Source organism: Rhineura floridana, chromosome 5 (assembly GCF_030035675.1).
Source record: "Rhineura floridana isolate rRhiFlo1 chromosome 5, rRhiFlo1.hap2, whole genome shotgun sequence".
Classification (NCBI taxonomy): Eukaryota; Metazoa; Chordata; class Lepidosauria; order Squamata; family Rhineuridae; genus Rhineura; species Rhineura floridana.
Window position 1 is genome coordinate 48,906,552 of NC_084484.1, and position 17,644 is coordinate 48,924,195.

At 42.8% G+C, this 17,644-nt stretch overlaps 1 long non-coding RNA gene across 1 annotated transcript in view; it reads right to left on the bottom strand.

The window, feature by feature from the left end:
* Positions 1-972: 972 nt before the first annotated feature.
* LOC133385813 (uncharacterized) overlaps positions 973-17,644 on the bottom strand; it is a 49,095-nt gene continuing 32,423 nt past the window's right edge. The window contains exons 2-4 of the long non-coding RNA XR_009762971.1: positions 8,835-8,913; positions 6,015-6,143; positions 973-5,616 (exon numbers count right to left, since the gene is read on the bottom strand). This is a non-coding gene — a long non-coding RNA (uncharacterized LOC133385813). The remainder of the gene's footprint in view (positions 5,617-6,014; positions 6,144-8,834; positions 8,914-17,644) is intronic.

The following is a 17,644-nucleotide window of genomic DNA, read 5'->3' on the forward strand; positions in this document are numbered from 1 at the left end:
GGTGGCTTACACATGAATAGAAAAACACAAATATAAAATACAAATAAAAACTATGCAATTTACAAAAATTCAAGCCAACAAAATCCTAGCATTTCTAAAAAGCAACAACAGCTAAAAAAACAAAAGCATTCATCTTCCTGGTAAAGGACAGTCCCTAGAGAATTGTCACTAAGAGCAGGGGGTGGAATACCCTTGCCCCTTGATGGTCCCAGCAGTCTCACCCCTGCAGCAGTACCTCCCCGTCTGCAGCTCCTCTTTATAAAGGTCCAGGCAGAGGGGTGGGGCAAGACAGGTGGAAAACGCTTGTCCCTGGTGGTCCCAGCACAGTCTCACCCATGCAGCCCTCCAGATGCTTTAGACTACAACTACCATCTGCCCAACCAGCACGGGCAATGATCAGAGATGATGGGAATTGTAGCTTCAAACAATGGGAGGGCACCAGTTTGGAGAAAGCTGGCCTAGCACAATCTTCTGTGAAGATGCAGCTAGTGAGTTCTGGAGGATTCTCAATTTATACAGAATGTTCTCTTGTGTAAGTCCCATCAAAATAAATGAGTTTAACATAAGAACTTCTTAGTGAATTGTACCCTTAATTTTGATCCTGTTCCATCCTTGAGAACAGCTTACAATATAAATTCTCTCTCTTTCTTTCTCTCACTCACTCACTCACTCACTCACTCACTCACACACACACACACACACACACACACACATTTAAACATAAACAAAACTACCAGTTCAAAACCCATCCAAAGTACAATACAAATAAAATGATGACAGAAGTTAAAAAACCACTCCCAAATTCTTTGAAATGGTTTCACGAAAGTTGCTGAGGTATTGCTTTTCTGCATTTAGCTGGAACTAGATGGACTCTACTTAGGCACTTTAATAATAATAATAATAATAATAATAATAATAATAGTTTATTTGTATGCTGCCTTTCCATAACAATTTATGCACAAGGCGGCTCACAACATGAACAGGGGAAAAAAATTACACAACTCACTGTAAGAAATAAATTCAAATGGTCAATAAGTTAACTTAGCACTGTATTATCTAGCAGTGGCTTTCACAATGGCAAATATCCTCCTATGTTTCCTCACAACTTTGTTTTCTTTAGCAAAGGTTCTCCCGAGCAAAATTAAGTTTCCTTCTTGTAGATTCAGCCTGCTTTACTTATTCAGGATAGAGCAATTTATCAATTTATTTTAAAAAATGTAAAGAAATAAAACAGACCATTCATTACTAATTCAGCAATGAAACAGGATGAACCTGCAAACAGAGTTTTAGGCATCTGGTTGGCCACCATGAGGCCCTGTCCCTGGTCACCAGCTCTTAAACTTGAAGGTTAGAATGGAGCAGGGCTTCAACAAATGAGGGGTTTTATATACAGGAGCAGAGAGTTATTTGGATGGAGATGCCATCAAGCTGTATAAGGTTTTTCAGGTCACAATCAATACTTGGATTTGTGTGTGTGTGTGTGTGTGCAGAATCAAACTGGATGGATGCCCACATATCTTCTTTAGCTCATCCCCCCACCATAGCTACTCCAGCTGGTACAACAACTTTAGAGGTTATTGCTATTGGAGCTCTGAAAGTTTTCACCATGTACACTTGGCTGCCCTAGTAAGCCAGGAAGGGCATGGATCAAGCATACAATGGCGGATTTCATTATTGAGGAATCCTGTCCACATCCTCAGGTTGCAGAAACTGAAAAGTATCCAAATAAGCACACAAGAGAAAGCCACAATTACATCCAGACCTTCATATCTAAATTCATAGTCCATGCTGGAACAAGTTAACTTATCCATAAAATGCCTTGCAATCTGGTTATGGTAGGCCACAGAGAGTTCCATTATCTGTCCCTTGGAACCAAGATGTACAAGCTTGGCACAGTAGTGTTGGATGGCATTTTGAAGATGCAGTGTTCAGAGAAATGTATGCTTTCTTTGCCGCCATCGCTGCCTCAGTGATAGGCTTTAGCCTGCAATCAGTTAAAGTCATCATGACTCTCCTATTGCCCAAGCTGTTCCTCATTGAGCCAACTGTGTTCTCTTGGTTCAGAGACAACTTTTTAGGGTAACTGTCTGCCCTAAGTTATCTCCAAATTCCAGCGAGGGACCACAGCATCAACAAGACCACCTGTCACATTGACAGGAAACATCTTCAGAGACATCAGCATCAATCTGATTCACCCACTGAGTGTCCCAGAACTACTTCCCTTTATATAATTAGGTGAGAAACATTTTGGTTCCTTTTATCAAATGTTACTATTTCGTCTTGGACCTATAGATAAGGTGCAATGATACTACTCTTATTCTTGTCATTGCTTTAATTTCCTTTGCAATCTTTTAGGTAAATGCTTCTCAAAGACATTTGTTGGTTAGTGTGAACGGAATAGGCTTCAATTACATCAAACCATTCTATCGCTATTGATAGTATTGATCTTGCCATGCCATCTGGGTGATTTGAAATGCAAGCTGAAAGTTTTAAAAGATGAAACATTGCTGCTTTTATATTCCATCTACTGCACAATTCTCTTTGAAGTCAACTTATATTTGATATAACCTAAACTGAGTATGAAGTGATATCGCCAATTCACATAGAACATTTAGTTATATAATTTAACAGCTTTGCTATTTCTTTTTTAGCCTAGGTGTCTGAGGCAGGTTTCCTATTTCCTGCAAATCTTGCGGCAACCTTTCCTCCCCCATGCTTTTAAATCACAGTCTTAAGGGATTAAACTGTTATGACAAAAGAGGAATGTTTAGATATTATGCTTTGCCACTAAAAATTTGTCAAATTAGAAACCGTGCACTTGATAATCTGAAGATCAAAGAAGCCTTCCAGCCAAGCTCTATGTTTTGCTACAATATTTTCCCAACCTTTGCTGAACCTAAATTGTTTTGGATTATCTCACATTGAGTTCACTGAGTAAACCTAGCCCAATGTGGGAAGAAAAATTCCTGCCAAATATTTTAAACATTTCACATGTGTAGGGCATAGGTGGTAAGCTGTGGCTATTAGTTTTGAAGAGAGGCAAAGCTATCCCTTAGCAGTCTTTTAAACTTGAATTTTAAAGATGCTTTTTGAGGTTAATCTGATTGGGAGGAGGGGGAGGCCATCCAAGCAGCCATTTATCTTCAATTAAGAATGCTGCTCACTTTCTTTAACTTGGCAACCTCAGAGCTCCTGTAAAAATATATTTATAGAGTTTTTACATCTCACTGTATTAAGCATAATTTACCAGCTGTGCGTGTGTGATGAATTCAGTTTCATCAGTATGATTTGTCAGAACAGAATACAGTAATACCTCAGTTAACAAAGTAGATGCGTTCATGGACATTACTTCTTTAACAGAGACTTTGGTACCAGAGATAGAAATAACATGGAAAAAATAGGGATAGGTTTCTACACCCGCTCATAGATGGTGGGGGCAGCTTCAACAGGGGCTTTAAAGGGTGCCTACCTTGCATCCACCCATTCCCTCTCCTTCCCCCTCCTGTCTTCTCCTCTGAATAGTATTGTATCCTTCTCTCTCCAGCCCTGGGAGTAAACAAGATATCTTTTTGATGCAAAGCAAGTACACAGTCTTGTCACTTTCACCCTTGGAAAGGGAAGGCATAGGCTTGAAAGTTTATCCATAGCAAAGCAAAGCTGGTCAATTCCACCTTTTAAAAATCCTTCCTTAAAAAGAGCTTCATTCCTGGAGGATTTGTTAACTGAGGTATTACTGTACTGTTTATCTTTTAAAATGTAAATGTACCGCCTTCAAGTCGATGCCAACTTATGGTAACCCTATGAATAGGGTTTCCATGAGGCTGAGAGGCAATGATTGGCCCAAGGTCACCCAGTGAGCTTCATGGCTATGTGGGGATTCAAACCCTGGTCTCCCAGGTCATAGTCTAACACCTTAACCACTATACCACACTGGCTTTATGTGTTTATCTTTATCCATCTCTAAATCTAGGAATCATGTTCCTCCAAACAATCATTAAGTGGTGATCATTCGGAGGTCACATTGTCAGTCAATGTAGACTCTCTCTCTGAATTCCTTTATTGCGCTACCATGATGGATTCAGCAGAACAGTGATTAATACAAAGGTTGGACTTTCAGCACATTTATGTGGGAAAATGTCACACTGATTTCAGCTGAACTTGCTTTCAAATAGAGTTCTGCAGGATTGCAGCCTTTTTCGTTGATTGACTGATTAATTGGAATTATAGCCCAATCCATCTCAAGGGCCTTGGACACGTAACAGCACAATATATTTTCTACTCTATCCCGAGCCCCCAAAAGCAAGCTTGAATTTTTAAAAAAGTCTTACACTACTTCTGGAAGATGTACTTGTCTGGCTTTACCATTAGGAATTGCAAACCGGCTGCATCAGGCAGCAGATGCTGAGGGGCGGAGAGTGGTGGCCAGATGTTGGAGGAGACTGCACCTTGAAAGTTAGCCTGCTCCCCTCAAGCATGGTGAAGAATGCTCTCCCATCACTAGTGTTGAACTAAGGTTCAATGGCCATTCCAGCCAGATTCTATACATGGAATGAGGGGTCACGATCTTGTACTTTGCCTCATGCAACAAAATGTCTTGCCCCAGCCCTGGGTCTAGGAGCAGCAAATTCCAAAGTTGAAGGGTGTTCTTTGGAAGCCTTTCTTTGTATGCCCTTGAAAATATAATTTTGTGTGTTCATGGTAAGTTAAACCAAGAATCAGGGCTGGCACCTGGCATGACACCTGCAGCATTGTACTCCCCAACTTCCCCTCCCAATGCAGGCGGTGAGGGGCTTACATAATCATGCCCACCTTACTACCTCCTGTGTCAGCAAGTCAGTGTACACGCCCTGTGAGGTGTGTGCACATGCCTGCCATCATCCAAGATGGCAGCAGGGATGTCCCTAAAGGGTTGATGCCCCTGCCACCATCTTGGGTGATGGTAGGCATGCGTGTATAGCATGCAGGGCATATGCACTGACATGGGAAGTAGGTGGGATGGGCAAGATTATTGAAATTCCATGCCGCCTGTATCGTATGTGTGTGTGTGTTGCCTGGGAGCTCCTGCCCTGCTATCTGTGGCTGCGTCAGGGTGCTGGGTCCCACAACTGCAGGCGCTGGACCTGCCAGGAATGCTCTGTTAAAGATCATGGTGCCACAAATGTGTCCCTATTTAACATTTAATTAGGTCAAGTGTTACGGTCATCGTCTCTAGAAAAAACATGGACAGAGGAGCAAAATAGCCACTGACTGAGGCACCTGACCACATAGTGCACTAACAGCGTGGGACACCAATTACCCCCCTTTTAATCAGGTGCACAAGGGCCAAGATGATTATCATGACAGCAGCACACAGAGACTCTACCTCTGCAGCTGCACTCCTGATTAAAATGGCTCCCACATGCTGTAATTGGAGCTGTAAATAAAGCTCCCACAAGCTGGGGGATGGCCATTTTTGCTGGGATCTTTTTGGTATGGGGCAGTTAAACAAGTTTTCAAGGTGGTGGAACAAAGGCCAGGGACTAGCTTTCCTAGAGGCTGAGAGAGGGGAACAGCTCAGGCAACGGCATGACTGCAGATTCTCATTGGCATTGTAACTGTCCAGACATTTCAAAATTGCTGTTGAGGAAAGAAGAAAAGCAGAGACATCAGATAGCAGGTAATGTTTGTACAGTATCTCCTCCTCATCTCTGGCCCATAGCCAGCCAAAAAGCTCGGGGGGAAGGGAGACAAAAAAGTAGGGGAGAAGAAATAATGGCAATAAATGTAATTATTTGTAAAAAAATTATGGGGCAGAAAAAAGTTAAGGGATCGGGGCCTCCTAGCACTCCCTCTCCCTGGCCACAGGCCTGGGAAGGAGTCAGCAACCTTTCTTAACTTGCCCTGGTGTGGCTCTCCATGAGGACCAGGTGGAAAACTGGGAACCTGATGTGGGTGCAGAGTTATCAAAACTTTCTGTGTGTGTTTTTCTTGCAGATTTTTAAATGGCTGCTTAATAGCAGTAGCTTTGAACATACCTTGTCCTTCTGTCTTCACTTGCAGTTTCCACAGTGCCAGAAACGTATCTGCTTAAGGTATTCATACAACATAATTATAAGAATGCATGTCTTGTAAGATTGTTGGAATATTAATACACCACTTGTGATCTGGTAAAAAGATAGACAAGGTGAAGCATGACAACAGGGAAGCACACCAGTTTTCTGAATCTGGGACACTTCATTAAACTCTGTTTGCAGGGGAGTGAAAAATGAAATTGTAGTTGTCCAAAATTGGACTAAGCAACTAGAGGTTTGTTCAAATTAGATTTCAAGCCATGCTGGTGATTTCACACTTGAATGACATGAACACAATTATTTGCCAGTGTCTTTGCTGCCTGTAGGCATGATTAAATTATGGAGCTGTATTCTTCAAAAAGACAGAGTTTATTACTTTTAACAGCTTTCAGACTGAATTCTCTATAAATAAAGGGAGTTGTAACTCAAAAGCAACCACCACTCCAAAAATCCCCCAAACACTATGTGCTTAATCTTCTCCTTCCATCTTTTTTTTAAAAAACAGCCTACAAGAAACAAACACATGTAAAAAATTCCTGCATTGAGCAGGGGGTTGGACTCATTGGCTTTATAGGCCCCTTCCAACTCTATGACTCTATGAAATGGCATACAGTATGTTAATTTCTAACTTTCCCAAGGTGGATTCCCATAGAGAAAGGAACTTTAAGAATAAGGAACACTTCCCCTTGACTCTGTGTTCTGATATTTGTGCTTTCAGAAGCTCAAACAGCTATAGAGTGGTAGCTGGAAAGAGATGGGGAGTGGGGATAGAGTGTGCTTCTTGAAATCAAAACATCTGGGACCTGAGTAGGTTGGGAGGAGCCCTCTAGATCAGGAGGCAGAACCAAGAGTGGGTTCAGGGATGGAGCTCAAGGCTTTTAGTGGGTTCAGCTTTACCAAAAAGAGAGAGTGAGAGAGAAGTTTGAGGTGACAAAAAGAGGACTAGCCTTGGTCCTTGCATTTCTGGCAACTGGCCCCAAAACAAAACAAAAAAGCCCAGCCAAGCCCACTTTTTTTCCAACCACAATAAAAAAATTTCTAGTTTATTAGCAATTAATAGGGAAGAAGCCCACACAGTTAATTTTCAAAACGCCCCGCATTGTGCTTTGACTATGTGTGCCTGTTCTCAGCAGGGGAACAGACATGTCAAGCTGACCAGGATTGAACCTTCTGCTCACAAGTTGGTGAGTGTGTGTGTGTGTGTTGCAATCCTGCTGGCTGCAGAGGTCTGCTTCACTAGTGTGTTATCCACAGGGTACACACTGGGACAGCAGACTCTAGCAGGATTCAAAAGGGGTTGGCTGAGACCGCAGAGGTCCCAAGGCAGGAAGAGGAGATCTAACCTCAGGACCGGTAGGGTGGAGATTAGGAGAGAAGAAACAGCCACTGCTCCTGGGCTGGGCCAGAACTGGGGGTTGGTCAGTCTCTCACCATCCATTATGACCCCTATGGTGATGACAGTGGCTCTTGCAGGATTTGGTTTGGGAGGCAGCAGGAAGTGAGGTGGGTCCGGCTCAGCCAGTTGCTTCCCACAATGCAGCAGCAGCAACAACAACAGCAGCCAGATGGATTTAATGTTCCTGCTCTCTGCATTGTGGTCGGGTGGGAGGAGGAGACAGAGCATCTCTTTTCCTCACCCCTCCTGACTGTATATAAACAAATCCCAATTAAACTTTAGCCCCAACCCCAAATTAATTTGGGGCTGAATCTGTGTTGGGTGTTCCCCAGATCGATCCAGGTTGGGTCAGGGAAGCTGTGCACAACCCTACAAACTAACAAATTACATTAACCATTTATAAATCTCAGTATTTTTTGGTTTCTAAGAATTCCTGGGCAATGACTGGTACTGTTTCCTAGTAATTTATAATAGGAATATATATATATATATATATACAACTCTATAAGCATTCGTTATTGAAAATTTCATATTTATATATTCCATTATTTTTTCTCAGTCTTGAGAAAGCATTCAGCAAATTTATTTTGAATTTCTGCTTCTTGAAAACCATAACAGGAGACCTGGGACATTTGGGTGAAGGACAGGCAATAATAATAATAATAATAATAATAATAATAATAATAATAATAATAACGGCGGCGGCGGCGATAATAATAATAATAAATGTTTTCTCAGAGCACTCTCTTTTCTGTCTCCCCTCCCTTATTTGAACTAACTTTGTAAGGTGCCCAATGCCCATGATGACTTTATCCTTTGATAATGAAGAAAAGCAGCTGGTGGAATCCTTTCTAGCTTTACCTACTAAAGAACAAACTGAAATTGTTAGGAAACTGGACCTCTTGAAAAGGCATCTGGAAAAGCTACAGCTCATGCAACTTAGCTATACTTTGCCAAGAAAATCGCAAGAGGGCCAGCTGGCGGCAGCAGCCGTCCATTGGGATATCGAGACGAGTCCGCAAGGTCAGGGACTGCCTCCATCTGTCCAACCACCTAAAGAGGAAACTAACCTAAATACGGAGAATGTTAAACCATCTGCCTGTCCCTCGTGGACCGACATGCGCTATTTAGAGAGTGGCAAATTGGACTCCCTGGGGAAGGAACAGGCCCCCCTGGGCATATCCCACATACATCCAGGGATCATCATCTCCAATGTTAGCAGGCTTAGCCCATCACTGGAGACCATTCATGCCGACAACTGGAAAGCCCTGGACCGTGCACTGAGTGAAAGGAATGAGCCTAAATTTTGGGAATTGATACAAGCTGGGCTTACATGTTTCAATTACTGGGTAGCTCCACCGATTCCATCTGAAACATGGGTTACTCACTTTTCCAGTATCTTTGGAGGCAATATAAGTTCACCCACTGTAGCTCCAGGGAATATCTCCACCCTGCCATCTTGGCCACCTGTCAAAGTCAAATTCTTTATTTGCATTTAGCCATAAGCCATCGCACAGCTGGAGAATACACGTTTAAAATCATAAAACATGCAGTCATGTCAGACATGTAGTCATTTGGGTTTTTATGTAATTTGCTCTCAGTTTTTTTGCGGCCAAGGCAAAGTTAGCCACTGAGATTGTAACCTGGATGTATTTGTCAGCCAAGAGCTCCACCACCAAATCGCCAGAGAAAATCTCCCCTCTAGAATTAATAAGAGGGGCCAGGAGTTTCATTCTAGGGTTCTTAGACAAGGGGCAGAAAAGCAAGTAATGGACTATATCCTCGGGTTCCTTACAACCAAAAATGCAATGACGCTCTTCGGGTGGGATTCCCGAATATCTGCCTTCAAGGTAGGCTGTGGGCATTGTATGGAATATGAGTTCTGTAAAAGCTCTTCGTAAGGAGGCACGTGTCAAAATATCGAAGTAGCTTGATTTTGTGTGGTTGAGTTTAAATAAAGGAAACTAAGGTGAAAAAGGGGCTGCAACAATTGATGCCCTATCTTGGGTCGCATCGTAATAAAAAACCCAGTTACGGACCTCAGAGGGGTTAAGGCTTAAAAACTTCCTTTGAGTAAGATTATAAATTTTAAGTATTTCCTGATACCCTTGGGCCCATCCCCCTGACCGCTGCTAGTCGTGCCAGCAGAGCTTTGTAAGGGAGCTATCGTCCATGGTGAAAATCCTTCTCCAGTATCTTAAATATGCCAGATCTATATTAGCTGCCAGAGAGGGGAGGCCAAGTTCTGCTCTTATGTGGGCTGACGGTGCTCCACGCGAGAGCCCCAAGATCTGCTTCAGAAATGTATTTTGTAGGACCTCAAGTTTAGATTTAACTAGGCGGCCCCATAACTTGGACCCATAAAGAATTTTTGGCAGGACTTTAGTCACAAAGATTTTTAGCATTGGGTTGATTAATTGTCCACCGCGTGTATAAAAGAACCTTCTTAATTGGCCACTGGCTCTAGCACCCGATAATTTGGTGGCCTCCAGATGGTGACTCCATGAGAGCTTGTCATTAAAACATAAGCCTAGATATTTAAAGGTCTGTACCTGTTCAAGTGAATGTCCATTTAGGGTCCAGTTCAATTTGGACTTCTTATGCTTCCCACAGATCATTATTTTAGTTTTAGAATAGTTGACGAGCAAGCGTTGGTCTTTACAGTATTCTTCCAGGCAGGTCAACATTCTTTTTAGCCCTATTTTCTTTAAAGAAAATAGGGCCAAGTCATCTGCATATAGCAATGAGGAAATCTTCCTATTCCCAACTGATGGAGGAAAAAAAGCGGGAGAAGCCATTGCGGGAATGATGTCGTTTAAATAAAAATTGAACAGGAAAGGGGCCAGTATGCACCCTTGTTTGACTCCTCTCTTGACTGGAATGGCTTGGGAGAGAGTTCCATTCAAACCAAGGTGAACCCGCACAAAGTTGGCCTGGTGCAGGGACTGAATTAACCGCAATAGCCTTTTATCGATGCTGGACTGCCCCAATTTATGCCACAACAAATCTCTGTCAATTGAGTCAAAGGCAGAGGTAATATCGACAAATGCCACGTATAAGGACCTACTTTGTCCTGTGATAGTCTTATTTATTAAGTGATGGAGTACGAAAATGTGGTCTACTGTACACCTGCCTTTCCTGAATCCGGCCTGTTCTTCGTAAATGATAGAGTTCTTGGAGTCCCACTCTATTAATTTGTTTAAGAGAAAGCGCCCATACAGCTTAGATGTCACATCTAGTAGGCTGATGGGTCTATAATTACGGGGGTCCGAGGGGTCGCCTTTCTTGAGGATGGGCACTACAATACTAGTATGCCAACCTATGGGAATAGTGCTGGTGGAGTTGATATGTGAGAAGAGTATGGCTAAAAGGGGCCCCCACCAAGTAATTTCTGAAAGGAATAGCTCCGGGGGCAGCATATCCTCACCGGGAACCTTGCCTGGATGGAGGGTCGAAATTAATTCACCAATGTCTGCACTGGTGACTGCGGGCCAAGATGGAAGGGAGGGCAGGACGTCAGAAGGAGATAAAATCGATGAAGCTGTGTTCCCAAAAATGGCACGAAAATGAGAGACCCAGGTTTCCAGGAGGATAGGGGGGATTGGTACAAAATAATTCTGGGCAAGACCCCCCTGAACTAACCGCCAGAATTCAGTGTCATTGCCCTGAAGTGAAGCCAACCCCAGGGCCCGCCAGTTATTAGTATATAAGGCCTGTTTTTTCTTTTGGAGTAGTGTCTTGTATGTCCTTTTTAATAGGAGCAAACGGGAAATGGCTTCTTCAGAATTATCACGTCTTGTGGATCTAATTTGGGCTCACAGTTCCCTTTTCTTGGATTTACAGTCCTTGTCAAACCAAGATTTAGGACAGTTTGGGATTCTGTTTGTGGCTGGTGAGGACACCTGTCACCAACTCTGAAATTTTGGAGTTAATTTCCCAGCTCCGCCCTGGCAAGGCCCCAGGTGACGATATGATTCCCCCTGAGGCATTCTTATCAGACGCCAACTGGTGGGCACCAGTATTGGCGTCTTTATTTACCTAAATTAATGCGACTGGCGTTATTCCCTCAGGTTGGCGCTCCAGTATAGTTGTCCCTATATTCAAGAAGGGAGATGCCTCGGACCCGAGGAATTATAGACCTATCAGTCTTCTGGATGTCACCTCCAAATTATACAGACGATATTTATTAAATAAGCTCCTTGTCTGGGAAGCCAGTAATACCATCTTTCACAAGGAGCAAGCGGGATTCAGGAAAGGCAGGAGCACCATCGATCAGGCATTTGTTTTGCAACACGTAATTCGCAAATCTATCGGGGGCCCAAACAAATCCCTGTACGTAGCTTTCATAGACCTCACTTCCGCGTTTGACCTTATAGATAGGGAGCTATTATGGGAAAAAATGGTCCAGACCAATGTTGATAAGAGATTGTTTCATCTTATTCAGTCTCTCCATCAAGCCAATTCCTTGCAGGTGCATCTGGGCCTGCAGGGTACTCTCTCTTGAGCTATTCAGATCAAAAGAGGAGTGAAGCAGGGCTGCATTTTGGCCCCTTTTTTACTTAATTTTTTCATAAATGACATTGTCCCTGCAATAACCTCTCCCTCTTTCCCCCCCCCTTCCATTGGCAACCACAAGATCTCCCTCCTGCTCTACGCTGATGATCTGGCTTTGTTATCTCTAAATAAAATCGGCCTTAAAAGAATGCTAACTCGGCTTGGCACCTATTGTTCAGAGCACCATTTGACAATTAATGACACTAAAACCAAGATTATGACCTTTGGTAAGAAGAAGACAATTGCAAACTGGGTCCTTAATGGACACCCCCTCGAACAGGTTCGCCTATTTAATTATTTGGGCATTTGTTTCACTGAGAACCTTTCTTGGAAGTCCCACCTAAAGTCAATTAAACTTCTTGGTGCCAGATCCTCAGCGCAACTTAGAAGGTTCTTTTATGCTAGAGGGGGCCAACTGGTCAGCCCAATGATTAAGGTCTTCGTTGCAAAAATCTTAGCCTCTATATTATATGGAGCGGAACTTTGGGGGGAACTCATAAAGCGAGAGATAGAAACCCTGCAAAACAAGTTCCTGAGGCAGACCTTAGGGCTCCCCGCGGGAACCCCTGCTGTGCATCTTAGAGCGGAGCTTGACCTACCCTCACTGGCAGCCAGAATAGATTTGGCTTTTTTTAAATACTGGCACAGATTATATAGGATTCCCGACTCTTCCCTTACCAAACAGTGCTGGATGGAGCAATTGGAAAATAGGGGATGGGCCTCTAATTGCCAAAAAATGCTGGAGCAGTACAATCTCCCCTTGGGGGAGTTTTTGACTCTTAGTCGGCGTGCCCTTAGGGGTTGGATTTTCAACCAGGACGCAGGCCGAGACTGGGTGTCTATCTTAATAGCTTCCTTTTCCCCTTGGTACCCCCAACTCAAACTTAATCATGTTAAGTCACAGTACCTGGAGGTCTTAACACACGCTCCCTTATGCAGAGCCTTTTCGGAACTCCGATTCCAACAGATGACTTCTGCCTATTTCGAAGGGAGATATCTAGGAACCCCACTAGAGAAACGGAGTTGTATTTTTGGATGTAACTCTGTCGAAGACATCACCCATTATCTGTTGTACTGTCCGCTGTACGATAACCCCAGACGGAAATTCCTGGCTCCTCTCATTCATCTTTCGCCAGACAAATGCCCCCAGGAGCTGGTAGTGGAGTTATTGAGCGACAATGTTAAACAGGTGATAGTCTCCATGGCCAACTTCTTACTGGCCGCTAGGAAGCTGCGTATGGTTCACACTCAAGATTATAAAGCTTTTTAATGTTTTGTAAATGGTTTTAGCTGTATTATCTGCTGTTGTTTTATAATTGTTGCATTTTGCGATGGCCTATGGCTAAAAGCAATAATAAATTACTACTACAAAGCAAACTAACTTTGTAAGTTTTGCCATCATTACTATAACTTTTTCAACCATTAATTTACTGTAGCTATTTTGGATGGATGCCATTTTGTGGCTAATAAAATTGTTGCAGCATACAATAAAATCCCCACAAGGACAAAACGTTCTGGGGGTATATCTAATTTCATGTAGCCCTATTTTTATATTTGTTTCTGCTTTTCTCAGTCTTTCTTCATCTGCTTCTCCCTGCCCCTCCTCACATCTCTTAAAACCAACTTGAGAACAACCCCTACAAGATGGTGCTGGTGTGACTGGGTTTAAAAGCCAAATCTATCAAATTTGCACCTTCCAAAACAATATGACAATCAAAATACGTCCAACCTTTGAAATTTGCACATCTGAAATTTGCAACGCAGTTCTCCAACCAAAAATGCATATATCAGGGGAAAATGTGCATAAAGTAAATATACTAGTGAAAATATTAAAATGCTTTAGATTAGGAGAAAGTACTTGCAAAAATGTGTACACTGGTCAAAACTGCATACAGAAAATGTGTTTATTAGGAGAAAATTTCACACTGAAATGCTGATGAATTTTCATGATAATTTCTTTTTTTAAAAAAAAATGCAAATTCCTGCAGATATGTGGATTCCATCTCTAGTTGTGAGTCACCTACTAGGGGAAAACCAACTATTTAGAGCAGGGGTAGTCACTGTGGTGTCCTCCAGATGTTGTTAGATTCCAATTCCCATCAGACCCAGCCAGCATAACCAATGATCAGAGATGATGGGAACTGTAGTCCAACAACATCTAAGCTGGCTACCCCAAATTTAGAGGGTACTGAAATGTTTTGTGTCCAGCTGTGAAAGAACTGGCTATAATAGACACAAAACTCTGTGGCATGTATTGTCTGTAACTCATCTCGCACAGGGCAAATCTATGCAAATTTACTCAGAAGAAGTTTCCACTGAGCTCAATTGGATTTATGCATAGGACTGCAGCCTTTATCATTTGTTTCTGCCATTGAATATGAGCAGGAGTATGTGGCCAGAATTTGTCCATTTTATACTGTATTATTATTCTATAAAATATCAACCTCATATTTGAAGCAGTGCCAGTAAGCACTTAATTTCATTGTGACCAAAGATTATTCTTGCTGCAAGGACCTTCAAATTAAATTAGTGCTGACTGAATAGCAGGATCAAAATCAACTCTGCTAGCCTCTTTACATCACTCTTTGCATGCAGGGGAGTTAATGTTTTCCTCAACAGCACTTTGCTTTTGCCTTAAGGACTTGCAAAGTTTTGGGTTTCTCTTATTTGATATTATGCATGCTTATAACCATTTTGCATGGTGACAAAGGAGGACAGAAATGTCCATAAGTAATGGTAACGATGAGATCATAATTGTTTTGCCAAAATGTATGAAAAGAAGGCAACAAACACCGTTAATTGATTTACAAATGTACTCTCCCTAATAAATGCATTAATTGAATAAATGTACTTTTAAATGAAACACATGCAGCTTTCATGTCAACCTGAGTTCATGTCCTCCAGCTCCCTCTTAAATGGATTTTCAGAATGACACTTTTGTGCCAGCTAGCTAGGTCTGCATCACGTTAATGCAGCAAAAGCTGTTGCCCTGATGGCCACACTAGAAAAGAATTCATTTTGGAGTTTACTGCTTTGTTGCTTTCGTTAGAAAACCTTTTCTTTTGCAGAAGGAATAAAACCTAATGAGAAGTCTGGAACAGGTTTGTCTGGAAACCATCTCAAATTTTGAATCTGAATGTGTCCAATGCCTGCCGAGTTAATGTAGCTGGGTGGTTAGAGCACATGCTTTGCATGCAAAAGCTCTCTGGTTCAATCCCCGGCATCTCCAGCTAAGACTGGGAAGATCGTTGTCAGTGTAGATAATACAGACCTAGATGGAACAATGGCCTGACTTCTTATAAGGAGCAGGTTCATAGCTTAGGGGTTCTCCTAGAACCATCTCTGTCACTTGAGGCTCAGGTAGCCTCGGTGGCACAGAGTGCCTTCTACCAACTTCGGTTGGTGGCCCAGCTACGCCCCTATCTGGACAGGGATAACCTGGCTTCAGTTGTCCATGCTCTGGTAACTTCCAAGTTAGATTACTGCAATGCGCTCTAAGTGGGGCTGCCTTTGAAGACAGTTCGGAAACTGCAGCTTGTGCAAAATGCAGCAGCCAGATTGGTAACAGGGACCAGATGGTTCAAACATATAAAACCAAGTCTGGCCTGTTTGCATTGGCTGCCTGTATGCTTCCAAGCTCAATCCAAGGTGATGGTTTTAACCTTTAAAGCCTTACATGGTTTAGGACCACAATACCTGATAGAACGCCTCTCCTGACACGAACCCCCCCATACACTAAGCTGAACATCCAAGGCCCTCCTCCGGGTTTCTTCTCAGAGGGAAGCTGGTAGGCTGGCAACAAGGGAGAGGGCCTTCTCAGTGGTGGCCCCCGATTTATGGAATGATGTTTGCGACAAGGTGCGCCTGGCGCCAACACTGTTATCTTTTCGGCGCAAGACTTTCCTCTTCTTCCAGGCATTTTAGCATGTGTTTTTAAATTGCTTTTTAAAAATGTGTTTTTAAATTTGTATATTTGTTTTTAATGTTTTTAATTGTTGTAAACAGCCGACAGAACTTCGGCTAAGGGGCGGTATACAAATGCAATGAATGAATGAATAAGGCAGCTTCCTACATTCCTAACAGCAGATCAGACTGCCATCCCCTTTGCTTTCTGCTGGTAGGCAAACAAAAAAGGTCTGTGGCAGGAATGACAAACTGGCAGCCCACAGGCTGTATGCACCCTTGCCCTGTTAACTCCTGTCATATCTGAGAAGTGTGCCAGCCATCTGAGAGGAAAGTGCCAAAGTGGTGCTGCTTTGGGAAGGCTTTTCCCCCTCAGAAAGTGGGGTATAAATACTGTCCCAAAATTCTTTTCTGGGCAACCTTCTGGGTGCTGCAGGCATTGATGTTCTATATTTTTGTATTATATTGTTTCACGCTTTTATATTCTTATATATATATATAGTAAGATGTTGCATTAGTATGATTAAGGTAAGTGGTGGGTGTCAGGAGGGGGAAATGAGTGAGTAGAATGCTGGAGTGTTCTGGATGGTGATTGGCTGAGTGTCAGAGTGAGAGGTTTACATTTGAGTGCATGACAGTTTGGCAGTGGGAGTGATTTGGAGTGGGATTGTATTGGGATTGATTGTGCAATTGATTGGGATTGTTTGGTAGGGAAAGAGCGGTAGACAGTGTAGGTTCAGCCTGACACAGTGTTGGTGTATTATTTTGGATTTAGATGGTGAGAGGGTGCAGTTAATGCAGGAATATTAGTGTGGATAGGCCAGGTAGGATTCAAAGTGTTGAAAGAACAACCAGTAACTAAAGTGAAAGACCTAAAGATCATTTATGAACCCCAAGTGAACAATAAATAAATATTGTTTTGTTTCACACATGTGACTCATCATTGGCTACACTAAGGTTAAATCAGATACATGGTATCTGTGGTGGCAGCAAGAACTTGAAGGAAGTAAGCAGTATCAGGTACAGGGGTTCAACTCATAGCTGTGATCTTTAAAGAGACAAAGTGTCACAGGAGAGTTGAGGCTTCCCTGGTTTCCTGAGTCAGTATAGCAACAGGGCTGGGGGGAATATACTGTATAAGGGAATGCCTAACATAGCGTTAGATCCTCCGTGGCGCAGAGTGATAAGCGGCGGTAACGCAGCTGAAGCTCTGCTCACATCCGGAGTTCGATTCCAATGAAAGGAGGAAGTCAAATCTCCGGTAAAAGGGGTCGAGGTCCACTCAGCCTTCCATCCATCCATGGTTGGTAAAATGAGTACCCGGCATATGCTGGGGGGTAAAGAAAGGCCAGGGATGGAACTGGCAATCTCACCCCATATATATGGTCTGCCTAGTAAACGTCGCAAGACGTCACCCTAAGAGTCGGAAACGACTCGCACTACAAGTGCAGGGACACCTTTACCTTTAACATAGCATTGCTATAGTTGGTGGTGCGTATAAGAAATAGAAACCATGTCCCCCTCTGCTAATAAAGAATGTGGGTTAGTGTGGTGAGGGGGCACGACACATGCCAGTGATGACAAAAGAGTGGATAGAGTAAATGTTACCTTTGTACAGTAGGCTAGTTTCTGTACACACTCACACACCACCCTCTATCCAGGGAAGCAACAGGCATTATCAGGCAAAAACATTCAAGGAGGACATAGAGCAGGGCCAGTAATGAGTGTGGCCTGGGGACAA